Here is a 13,500-nt window from a genome sequence, read left to right on the forward strand (position 1 = left end):
GTACCGTGTAATTGAGTTCATGAATTTAGCTTATACATTTGTGGTGACCTGCCAAACATATTAAACGAACATGTTTTCTGTGACTGTCATGAAAAAGAGCTATACCATTTTTATTTTTCTTACAGTTAATTTCATGGGAATTGTGATTCTGAATCAAGATAATTGTGGGCTCTCAACATGCATCACACGCTATATGCTGGCATTGTCTACAGCAGATTTACTTCTCGTCATCCTTAATGTCTTACTAAACAGAATTAACAATCTTTCTTTCCCCATTACTTTCTTGTCCATCACTCCTGTGTGTGCCCTCAGGCTTGTTCTGCACATGGCAGCCATGGACTGTTCAGTTTGGTTCACAGTTGCTTTCACATTTGATCGCTCTGTAGAGATTTGTTTGCAGAAGCTAAGAACAAGGCACTGCAAGAAGAAAACTGCACTTGTGGTTCTAATAACTGTAAGTCTAGTTGGCTCTTTGCGGTCTATTCCTTGCTATTTTGTAGTCACTCCTGCATTCAATATTGACAATGTACCATGGTTTTGATGGCAAGATCAGGCCATTATACATCATTATTTTGGAAAGTGTATGTTTGGATTGACACTATAATTACACCGTTGCTTCCAATAATAATGATCTTGGTGTTCAACGCTCTAACTTTCAGGCGTGTAACAACAGCCAACCATATTCACTGTCGTCTCCAACTTCGGGGACATGGACAGAATTATTCTGATCCAGAGGTGGAAAACAGGAGAAAATCCATCATCTTACTCTTTGCGTTGTCTGCCAATTTCATCCTGTTTTGGTTGTCGTATGTCATACACTCTTAAATCTGGCAAGAAGTAAACTATAATTATGATGACAAGACTTTTAATGATCCAATATTTTGTCTTTCAAGAAATTGGATCCATGTTACGGCTTCTGAATTCATGCACCAACACCTGTAGAAACGCTCTAACACAGACTCAATTCAGGCAGGAGTTAATCAATTGAGCGAAATTTACGTTTGCTCGAATGGTTAATCTGGGCAAACAGGTATGCAGGTCGGACCTCCACTTGAAGGTGCATTTCCAGTCATAAAACAGCATCTCCACATTGATTGATGCTGAGTAATTTCCCCGGCGGCTTGAAATGAAAACACACCCATCTCCTCAGAATTATCGTTCATCAAATTGGAAATGCTCTGCTATGCTGAAAAGAATGGAGTTGAAATTAGAACAATATTTCACTGAGCTTGACGATCTGTAAAAGGCCTTGCTCCTCAAAAGTCTGAGCGTTTGTGTTTCATGTGAAATTTTTTCCTAATTTTGATGCATTTATAGTTTTGCTTTCTCTCATTAATAAATTTATTATCGTGTGTGGAAAGGAAAGTAGCAGTCTGATGTGAATATATTCAGTGGTTACCACGGCAAAAGAAAATGCAAAGGTTTACGGTAAAACCTTCCAGATAGCTTTCTGTCAGGGATCTGGTTGGGCCGGTGTTAACAGCAGCAGGAATTGTAACATGCAACACCCAAAAATATTTTCCACAAGTCCCGTCCAGTCCCTGGCATTGCTTTCGAAGAACAACCTGTCTGGCTGATGGCATTGTTGCATTCCATCACTCACCAGCCACCTTTCAAACTATCACATTCCTGCATCATCTGTATTAGGTGTGACTTGCATTTTGTTCCTAAAGTTGTTAGGAAATAGCAGTTCAATTTTCAGTTCTTTTCTACAATTGTGAATCTTCATTCCTGCATTCACCCAAGTATTTCAGGGTACATGATATTATAATGTCCATTTCCTTACCGTATCTCAGCAACTCCATGAAAATTGACAGTTAGCACCAAGATGCAATGGGACAGGAATACTGAGAATTGACACGAACTATGAAGACAGTTCATGACCACTGAGACCTACTGTGTAGGGAATCCTGAACCAGCCAGGATGTGCTGAAGTAAAAGAATACATAGTATGTGAAATTTTCTCTGGCACAGCTGTTAAGCACATTGTAAACTCAACGAATTTCTCCACACCAGCTACAAAATAACCCATTTGTGAATTGGAATCAAACTCAGTGTCAAGTGATTGTCTGAAGTCATTTCCTCTAGCAAGGTGTTTGTGAAATTTAGTGGCTCAGTGGAACACTGCCTCGATCGTCTTTCAGACAATAAGACGACAATAAATAAGAACTGCAGGATGTCCCTTCACCCCACAAGCCAGCTCCGCCAATAAATAGGGTCATGGCTGATCCAGCAATCCTGGCGTGCACTTTCCTGGCATTTTGCTATGAGCCTCGATTCCTCGACTAATCAAAAATCTCTCTCTCTCAGCCTTAAATCTATGTAGGTATACCACCCTCATAGATCACTGTGATAAGGTGTTCCAAAGGCAACTCTCAGCAACGAAATCCCTCTTCGTTTTACTCTTAATGGACGCCCCGTCATGCAGAGCCTGCACAGGTACAGGTCCAACAACACTCAAGAAGCTTGACAGTGCCCACTTGATTGGCGCCACATCCACAAGGATCGCACTCCCTCTACCAGCAACGCTCAGTCGCAGCACTGTGTACTATCTTCAGCATGCACTGCAGATATTCACCAAAGATCCTCAGACAGTACCTTCCAAAAACACAAACGCTTCCATTTCGAAGGAAAAGGCCATCAAATAAATGTCAGCATCGCTCACTTCAAGTTTCCCTCCCAAACACTCATCATCATTACTTGGAGTTACAGCAGCATTCTGTCAGTGTCACTGCATCCAAATACCTGAATGCCCTCCCGAAAGGCAATTTGGTTTTGCCAACATCACATGGACAAGAAGGCAATTCACCACCACCTTCCCAAATGGCAAATAGGCACAGGCAACAAATGCTGACCCAACCGTAGTGTTTGTATCATTGCACACAGAGCATGAGCTGATCTGTTCCTTTGCGCTCATGAAATCAATTACAACTAGTTGTGGATTCAGATGCCACCCATGAATGATCTGTTTCATTCCAGTTCAGACTTCTAATCAATTGCAATTCACAACACTGCAATGTGTCTGTTTGACGCAGAAATATATTCTCAGACGCCACGACCCCCTCGCTGATCACGTATATTTATATGTGCACTATACACTAATTTTGACCAATCACATTCAAGCCAGTCCAAATAGGAGAATCATCAGTTCATTTGATTTTGAAATGAGACGAGCAAATATTCTTCAGGCAAGTCCTGTTTACTTCAGTCACCGCTAAAATAACTGCGCTAGGGCCAATACCCCATTACCAAGTCCCTGTGGTTACATGTGCAAAGAACTTGGCATTCGTCCGGGTTTCTCAGGGCCAGCCCTCAAACTGAACAGAACCTCTCACACTCACATTTATATCTGCAGCGAGGGCTCCCTGATTGGATCTGGTTACCAGCCTCAACCAGGGATCTCAAATTCTATCATGTTTACCTGACTGACCTGGTACCAATCACTACACAATCCATTTGGCATTCTCACACTTCCCCAAATGGTCCGCTGCGTGCCTGGTACATTAGCACCCTAACCACCTTCTATCCTACTGACATGGTGCCCTAAATCGGGAACAATACTATTACAAAACTGAAAACTCAAGCGTAATCTCAGCACTAATAGACAGGTCTAGCCAGGGAACATCTGTCGTCATGACTCGGTATTAATGAAGGTACCATGAATGGAATCTCCTCAAATAAACCAGGAGCTCCACTCGTACAGCAGGGAGAAATGGGCCGAATGGCAAACTGTGTGAATTTCCCACTTATGGTAAAATCTGTCCGTGTTCTGTTGATTTGGAAGCTAATATTGAAGAATGGTACAGGATAGCATTCTTGCAAACTCTACTGCAATGTTCTGTCTTTCGAACATATTTCAAAACTAGTCGTTGAACATGCATTTCTTTTTTTTTCATACACAGCAAGACTGTAACGTTTGGCTTTTTTTCTCTGTTTCTTCATTTACCTATTTTGTTTCGAAGATTTTATACTGAGGTACATTTGTACGTAAAGTGGTGCTCGGAATGGCGATATTATACTCTTTTCACTGCGCTCATGTGTTTCTGTACTTGTGTGAACGTGACAATAAAATCTAATACGAATTGTGAGGAAATTAGTGACATTTTATTTCGCAAAATAGATTCAACTGCGTAATAATCCTCAGAGGAAAATGTTTAATTTGCTGCTTGTTCAGATTACTGCAACGAATGTAATTCGTCATTCAAGCAAATTCATTGTCCCACTGGTCATTTATCTTCCAAATTAATTGAGGTTGTGTGGACGATATTCGTGTATTGCAGCGGGCAGAATCATTGACTCCACAGGAACAGGCAGACCTGTCTGTGACAGTATGAATTACACAGCAATCTTACAGATCGCTCGCCTTTACTACCCAATACTTGCAGCTGTCGGCATTGTTGGCGAGTGCATCAATCAAGTTTTTTTTAAAAACCTATTTAATTCTACAATCATTCTTTGATGAAATTTCACTTATTTTCTGCAGCTTTGACCTTTTCCAAGCTAATCTTTCCTTGGTGTTTCACCACGACTTCATTCTTTTCGTTGTTTCCTTCTGCCTGGTGATGCAGTTTTCATTATAAATGTTTCACAGGTATTTTTCTGCAACACAGAGAAGGCTGAGTCAGCATTTATTCCCTATCCAGAGTTGCATTTTGAGAAGGTGGTAGTGAGCTGTCTTCTCAAGCCATTGCAGATATTTGGTGTGAGCCACCCAAGTGTAATCAGAGAATCTAACCTGCCCATGCCAATCAGGTCTCCCAATCTGAACTACTGCCGTTTGCCTATATTTGCCTATTTTCTGCTAAAACTTTCCTTTCCGTGTAGATGTCCAAACGTCTTTTAACCTATCCAGCAACACTGAAGGAAAGATGTGTTTCCATTGCAGTGTCTTGATTTGAACGGCCAGATGGTTCATTCCCATACAAATGCTGCTTCTCTCGACAGTAGTGGCTGTGAGGTTGAGAGGTGCTATCAGAGGAGACTTGGTGAGTTGCCACAGTATGTCCAGTACATTTATCACACTGCTGTTACTGAACAGTAATGAAGGGCAGACAGAATGTTTATGTATGTGGTGTCTGTCAAGTAGACTGTTATATCTTAGATTAAAGGGAAACTGCTCCAGATGCTGGATATTTGCAATAGAAAAAGAGAACCTTGCATAACTTGTGCACTACTGGTCTTACTCTGGAGAGAGAAAGAAAAGTTCTGTTTTATCATCCAGTCTGGCTTTTCTTCAGCGTTTTTCATCATCCTGGACGGTTTGAAACTTACTGGGTACTGTTGGAGCTGAACACACACAGGCAAATGGGGACTGTATCATCATACACGTCCATTATACCTCGTAGGTCGTGGCCAGGTTTTGGGGAGTCAGGGAAGGGGGCGGGGTGTGGTTTTTTGCAAGATTCGTAACCTCTGATACGCTGCTGTAGCAACATTACTGATGTGACTAATCCAGGGTAGTTCGGGTTAACGATAATACCCAGGAAGTTGACAGTGGTCGTTTCTGTGATGGCAATATCAAAGGGTGATGGGCAGAATATAGGTTTTTATAGGTGGTAACTGTGTGGATCAAACGTGATTTACAACTTTGCACCATAAAGTCATATTGCACAGAAATGAATATTTCAGCCCAACTAGTCCACGCCAAACATCATCCCAAACTAAACCAGTCCCACCTGCCTGCTCCTGACCAATCTACCCCCGAATCTTTTCTCATCAACTACTTATCAAACCATTTTAAACATTGTAACTCTATCTGCATCCACCACTTCCTCAGGAGGTTCTTTCCAGACTCGATCCACACTCGGAAAAAAACTGTCCCTCGTCTCTTTTCTAAATCTTTCTTTTCTTACCTTAAATATGTGCCCCAGTCTTAAATTCTTCCATTCTCAGGAAAACACAATTTCCATTCACTCTGTCTGTACCCCTCATTAATTTATAAATTTCTATATCATCTCTCACCCTCCCACGCCGCATTGAATATTACCATTAAGTATGGGTGAATGATGAGGCGGTTCCGCCCATTGAATCGGATACACCATTCGAACAAGGTTGATATATTACTTAACTTCGTTGGCCTACATTGCCCCCATAATCCGAGATACCGTTACTGATAAAGAACCGACGCATCAGTCTGTGCCAGTTCTGAGGAACGGTCACCAGACCCGAAGCATTAAATCTTTTCTTCCTTCACAGGTCGAGCCAGACCTGCTGCGTAGCGATTCTTGGCTCATAGCCTTCACTTCCAGTGGAAACATCTTCTCCACATCCAATCTATCCAAGCCTGTCTGGGTTCTCTCAGTTTCAATCGGAGACCCCTCATCCTCCCATCAAATACACAACCAGAGTGCACAACTGAACCTCATATGACAAGCCTTTCATCCACGGGAGCATTCTTATAAATCTCCACTGAACCCTTCCGAGTCCAACACATCTTTCCTTTCACTTGGATTAACAAGAGGTCACAATATCATGAGTAAAGTGATAGATGTCCGCAAATGAGAACATGACACTCACGAATAAATTTAACTGCACTTGCATCGCATGTTGGAGGTAATTTCAATTTCCCCATAGTTCGGTCTAATTTCTTATTTTCAGTGATTATTGCAATGAATGTATCGTTACTGCTAATGTTAAAAGATTCTTTCTCAAGTGCCAAGTGCCTGGGTGTCCCTGTGTTCAAATTCTTGCTGTTTGCCTGGTTGGTTTTCAAAGGGCAGTGATGAGCAAAAGATGTAAAGATTAATCGAATATAACATTATCGAATCGAGCGACGCAAAATACTTTCAATTCTGAACCAGTTCAAACCGAAGGAACTGCGAATGCTGTAAACCAGAGTCAAAAACAGAAATTGCTGGAAAATCTACAGCACGTCTGTCAGCATCTGTATTCACAAATCAGATTTAACGTTTCAGGTCGGGTGATCCTTCATCAGACCTTCCTCAGATCTGGATTAAGCTAAGATCCCCGGTCAGCAAATTCATAAACTGTGAGGTCCACCAAAATAACCTCATTCCAATCACTGATAACAAAATGTTGAGCTGGACGAACACAGCAGGCCAAGCAGCATCTCACGAGCACAAAAGCTGACGTTACAGGCCTCGACCCATCATCAGACACCTTTCATCACTCCAGTCTCTACAAGGACGACCGAAAGTGGTTTCTGCTTGACTGAGAAATTATTTGTTTTGTGCAGTATTAAAGTAAACCATCGGCTCGGACAAATGCACCTTTGCAGACAGAATACACAAGGTAACAGGCCGAGAGACTGCACTAACGGCCGGTTGCAAACAATCAGCTGCAGATGTTGATGCAGCGTCAGTTACATCGGGACACCGTTGCGCTTGTTGATAAAAGAATTCCAGCTGATTTAAAGTCTGATACCAATCACAAGTAGATTGTACTTTGGATCATAGTTCCGATGATTATAGTTCTGTAACTTGAATTCGTCGTTTTTATTTCAATATCTACACATAAATAACCTTTAAAAAACTGCATTGAACAGTAAAGAGATTTCATTAACAATCCCCTGGACACGAAAGTTTTGTCACTAGAGGAGGGCCACCACCCTGCTGGCACACAGAGCTGAATTGCAGGTGCTGAAGTCAGCATTATTGGAATATGCTTAAATACAGCATGCATTGCGAAACCCCAACGAGAGTGATAACGTTGTCCAGGAAACATCATGAGATCATGGAACACCGAAGGTGCCCATGAGGATGTCCGTCACGATCCAAACAGTCACATGTTTAATTACATTGATGTGTATACAAGTAATGTATGATAAGATCCAGCTGTAACTGCCGAAGGTGGGACAAATTAAAAGTATAAATGTTTTTTCCTGTGTTCTCTGAAGAAGCTGCTCGACCACTACATGATTCTTCACACATGTCCAAAATTAGTACCATTTTGATACTGAAATATAATCGAAGTCTTGAGTGATTTATTCAGTCATTCTGCCTCAACAACAGACTTCATTTTACACTGTGAAGTTTAAACTCACTTACACAAGATATCTTAACACTAATTTAAATTTTCAAACGGAAATCTGAGTCATGACTCGTCATCTGTTTCATTCATGTGCGGAATGTGAGCATCACTGACTGGACCAGCAGTTATTCTTCTCCCATAACTGTCCTAAAGGAAGTTGTGGTTAGCTGCCTTCATGAATAGATTCATCCACCTGCTTTGAGTTTATACACAATACCCTGAGGAGGGGATTCCAGGATTCTGACCAGTGACAGTGAGGAAACAGTGATGAATTTCCAAGATAGGATGGTGAGTATTTGGGAGGGGAATTTGAAGGGTGTTTCCATGCATTGGCTGCACCTGTCCTTTTACATGGAAGTCATCGTGAATTCAGAAGATGCTGTGTTTGGACAGTCAGTGAAATTCTGCCGTGAACAGCACAGAGTGTGAGTGACTGAGTGTTAGTGGTGGAAGGAGTGGATTTATTTTACTGTGGATGTGGTCGCATTCAAGCACGCCACAATCACTCCTTCCAATGTCAACGTTACTGATCCGACTACGTTCGGCATTTGACAAGTAACGATTCTCACATGTTCCAGTCGCTCATCATCTCCTCCCCAACTCTTCCTTGATCGACACGCCTGCAGATGTGTGACGAGAATAAGTGAGAACATGTAGTGACCCGTTCAGTCACAGAGCAGTCCTACGACCTAAACAACATATTCGTCCAATTCAGTTCCCCTGAGAAAATATGTGTCATCGTGTCTGCTCACGTATTAAGTTCATGATTGGACGCTTCGATACAATGTACCTTGTCCTTCTTGCCATTTTGATGTGATTTGTTTTTGGCGTCCATTACCATTTTGAAAAGCATTAAATGTCTAACAAACATTTTGGGGAATATGTCAGTATAACATACTTGTGTTAAAATGTTTCATCCATGTTTGCTTTTATTCTTCATTTATTTAATTATTTCTACTGTTTGTCTGTTGGTTCAAAGCTTATCGTTATTTCACAATGGTTTGCTTGAGTCAAGAAACCCATTGTAAGTTTTCATCATGCAATTCAGTTAACACATTTGCTTACACAATTAATGCGATTTAACAAGAAAATGAAACTGCTCTGTTTGCTGTGACTCTCATCATGAAAAGCTGGAACATTCTTTTTTTATCTCACAGTTTATTTCCTGGGAATTGTGATCCTCAATCGAGGCATTTGTGGGCTCTTTACATACATCACACGCTATTTGTGGGCAATGTCTACAGCAGATCTGTTTCTCGTCATCCTTAATGTCTTACTGGACAGAATTAACAACCTTTCTTTCCCCATTACTTTCTTGTCTAACACTCCTGTTTGTGCCCTGAGGCTTGTTCTCTACTTGGCAGCCATAGACTGATCAGTTTGGTTCACAGTTGCTTTCACATTTGATCGCTTTGTAGTAATTTGTTGCCAGAAGCTATGAGCAAGATATTGCAATAGAGGAGCTGCATTGGTGGTTATAGTAACTGTGAGTGTGGTTGGCTGTTTTCGCTCAATTATTTGGTATTTTGTTTTCACTCTTGCATTTGTTATTGACAATGTGCCTGGTTTTGTATCGTAATATCAGAATATTATACATCATTACTTTGGAAAGTGTATGCTTGCATTGACAACATAATGACACCATTACTTCCGATCATATTGATATCGGTGTGCAATGCTCTGACTATCAGACATATTGTTAGAGCTAACTGCATTCGCTGCCGACTCCATATTCGCGTAAATGGACAGAATAGTACTGATTCAGAGGTGCGAAGCCAGAGAAAATCCATCATCTTGCTCTTTGCCCTGTCTACCAATTTTATTCTGTTGTGGATGCCATATGTCAAACGTGCTTTAATCTGGCGAGAAGTAAACTATAATTATGAAGACAAGACTTTAAATCATCCCATATTTGTCTTTCCAGAAATTGGATTCATGTCACGGCTTCTGAATTCGTGCACCAACACCTGCACCTACGCTCTAACGCAGACTAAATTCAGGGAGGAGTTAAACAATGGAGTAAAGTATCCGTTTACTCAATTGTTCAACGATGCAAACAGGTATGCAGGTCGCACCTCTATTTGAAGAAGCATTTCCAGCCTTACAACATCTGGTTTGAAAGAACGAGAGTCACTTCCCTGGCTGCATTCAATTAAAAGAAGCATGTGCCTCAGATTTGGAAAGGAACCTCATGTCCACTTAAAATGGAAGTCATCCGTTGTGAAAACAAAAGTCAATAATTTCAACTTCAAATAACATTTCCCTGAGATTTATTATCTGTGAAGGATGCTGCTGGTCAAAAGGTTTTGTGTTTCATGAGAGCAACTTTCCCAATTTCTAATGTATTTGAAAAATTTATATTTTCTCATCTATAAGCTCATATTCTTGTGATGAAACGACAGTGACAGCCTCATGTGAATATGTTCAATGATTAACTAACATGGCAACTAAATGCAAATATTAAATTTAAATCTTCCAAGCAGATTTCACACTTAATCTGATTTGATCAGTATTATTAGCAGCTGGGACCAAAGCATGAGATAGTCAAAAGTGTTTTCTACTATTCAAGTTCAGTCTCTGGCACTGATTTTAAAACAAGCAATTTATCTGATTGTCCCTGAAATTGAGCATCATCGCCGACCATTGATCTTTGAAACGAACGCATTGCTAACTGTTCCAAACATCTTCAATGTGTTTGCTTTTATATATTTTCTTTTACAACTTGTTATAAGTTGGGAGTTGATGTTTCAGTTCCTGTCTACATTTGCAACATTTTACTTTCACTTTATTAGAACATAGAACATTACAGCGCAGAACAGGCCCTTCGGCCATCGATGTTGCGCCGACCTGTGAACAAATCTAAGCCCCTCCATTGCACTAACCAATTACTTTCCACATGCTTCTCCAAAGACTGTTTCAATGCCCCGAATGTGACAGAGTTAACTACATTGGCAGGCAGGTTGTTCCACGCCCTTACCACTCTCTGAGTAAAGAATCAGCCTCTGGCATCTGTCTTAAATCTATCACCCCTCAATTTGTAGCTATGCCCTCTTTTACACGCTGAAGTCATCATCCTCGGATAAAGACTCTCATTGTCCACCCTTTCTGATCCTCTCATCATCTTGTATGTCTCTATTAAGTCCCCTCTTAGCCTGCTTTTCTCCAATGAGAACAGACCCAAGTCCCTCAGCCTTTCTTCATAGGGCCTGAGCTCAAGAACAGGCAACATCCTGGTAAATCTCCTCTGCACCTTTTCCAATGCTTCCACATCCTTCCTGTAATGGGGCGACCACAACTGCATGCAATATTCCAAATGAGGCTGCACGACCGTTTGGTACAGTTCCAACATGGCATCACGGTTCCGGAACTCAACCCTTCCACCAATAAAACCTAACACACCGTAAGCCTTCTCAACAGTACTATCAACCTGGGTGGCAACTTTCAGGGATCTATGTACATGGACACCAAGAGCCCCCTGCACATCCACACTACCATGAATCTTTACATTGACCCGGTATTCTGCCTTCCTACTATTCCTCCAAAACGAATCACCTCACATTTATCTGCATTGAACTCCATTTGCCACCTTCTGGCCGAATTTTGCAGTTTATGCAAGTCTCCCTGCAACCTGCGCCATTCTTCCACACTGTCCACCACTCCACCGACTTTAGTGTCATCTGCAAACTTATTAACTCATCCACCTATGCCTGCGTCCAAGTCATTTATAAAAATGACAAACAGCAGTGGTCACAAAACAGACCCTTTTTGGCATACCACGAGTGACCTGACTCCAGGCTGAATATTTTCAATCAACCACCACTCGTTGCCTTCTTACAGAAAGCCAGTTTCGAATCCAAACTGTGAAATCTCCCTCAATTCTGTTCCTCTGCATTTTTTCCAATAGCCGACCATGTGGAACCTCATCAGAAGCTTTACTGAAGACCATGAACACCATATCAGCTGCCCTTAGCTCAACCACATGCTTGGTCACCTTCTCAAAAAACTCAATGAGGTTTGTGAGACACGACCTGCCCTAGATGAATCCATGTTGACTATCTCCAATCACATTGTTGCTTGCTAGATGATTATAAATCCTACCTCTTATAATCCTATCCAAAACTTTTCCAACGACAGACGTAAGGCTCACGGTTCGAGGCTTACCTGTGTCATCCCTACTGCCCCTCTTGAACAAGGGCACAAAATTTGCAATCCTCCAGTCCTCTGGTACTAAACCTGTAGACAATGAGGACTCAAAGATCAAGGACGAAAGGCTCCTCCTCCCTCGCTTCCCAGATAATCCTCAGAAAAATACCATCCGGCCAAGGGGACGTATCTATCTTCACACCTTCTAGAATTGATAACAACTCCTCCTTTTCAACCTTAATCCTTTCAATTCTAGTAGCCCGTATCTCAGTCATCTCCTCGACGATATTCTCCTGTTCCTCAATTAAAACAGATGAGAAATAATCATTTATCACCTCTCCGATCTCCAAGAGGTCCACACACAACTTCCCACTTCTGTCTTTAACTGGCCCTATTCCAACCCTAGTCATCCCCTTATTCCTCACATATCAATAGAAAGCTTTATGGTTCTCCTTTATTCTTCCTGCCAGTATCTGCTCATGTCCCCTCCTTACTCTTCTTAACTCTCTCTTTAAATTCTTCCAGGATAATCTGTAACTCTCCATCGCCTCATCTAAACCATCTGGTCTCATCGTCACATAAGCCTCCCTCTTCCACTTCACAAGTGATGCAATTGCTTTAGTAAACCACGGTTCCCTTACCATATCGCTTCCTCCCTGCCTGACAGGGACATATCTATCAAGGACATGTAATATTTGTTGGTTAAACCTGCTCCACATTTCGATTGTCCCCATCCCCAAAAATGCAAAGTGGTGTCATATGATAGATTCAATCTCAGCGTTCTTTATATACTTCGAATCAAAGCTTGTTTTAAGATTATAAGGATATTTGTCAAGTCTAACCGCGATTTGAAAAGCAGTGCCCAAACAGGGTCTTGAACCCTGGACCCTCAGATTAAAACTCTGAGGCTCTACCGACTGAGCTATCCAGGCTCCCTCACTTCCCTCTGCTTCTGGCCACACAAAGCACAACCTACACGGTGGGTGGACACCGACCTCACCGGATATGAGCAACTCCCTGAACACAGACACTGGGCTCTGAAATACACTGAGAACGAAGTACTTCGCACTGACACTAAATCTGAAGGAAATTCTTGATTGCTGAGATTTCTTGTGAATGAAACCCTGATTCACCCAACATGTGCTGAATCAAAAGTATCCAAAGTCCGCTTGGGACACCGCCTCCTGCAAGTTCGGCTACAAGTCAGTCACCCTCCTGACTTGGAAATCAATGGCAAATCCTTCAGTGTCGCTGAGTCAAAATTGTATAATTCACTCACTTCGGGCATTGTGGTAGACCTGCCAGTAATTGGACAAGTTGCAGCTCAGTGCAAACTTCTCAAGGCCTAACTAGGGACAGGCCATCACT

The 13,500-nt window shown here is 41.7% G+C and overlaps 1 non-coding gene across 1 annotated transcript; it reads right to left on the reverse strand.

Moving 5' to 3' along the window:
- Positions 1 to 12,991: 12,991 nt before the first annotated feature.
- On the reverse strand, positions 12,992 to 13,064 carry trnak-uuu (transfer RNA lysine (anticodon UUU)). Its single transcript has one exon. It is a non-coding gene; the product is annotated as a tRNA-Lys (tRNA).
- Between the last annotated feature and the right edge of the window lie 436 nt (positions 13,065 to 13,500).

The sequence above is a fragment of the Stegostoma tigrinum genome, chromosome 46, assembly GCF_030684315.1.
Source record: "Stegostoma tigrinum isolate sSteTig4 chromosome 46, sSteTig4.hap1, whole genome shotgun sequence".
Taxonomy (NCBI): domain Eukaryota; kingdom Metazoa; phylum Chordata; class Chondrichthyes; order Orectolobiformes; family Stegostomatidae; genus Stegostoma; species Stegostoma tigrinum.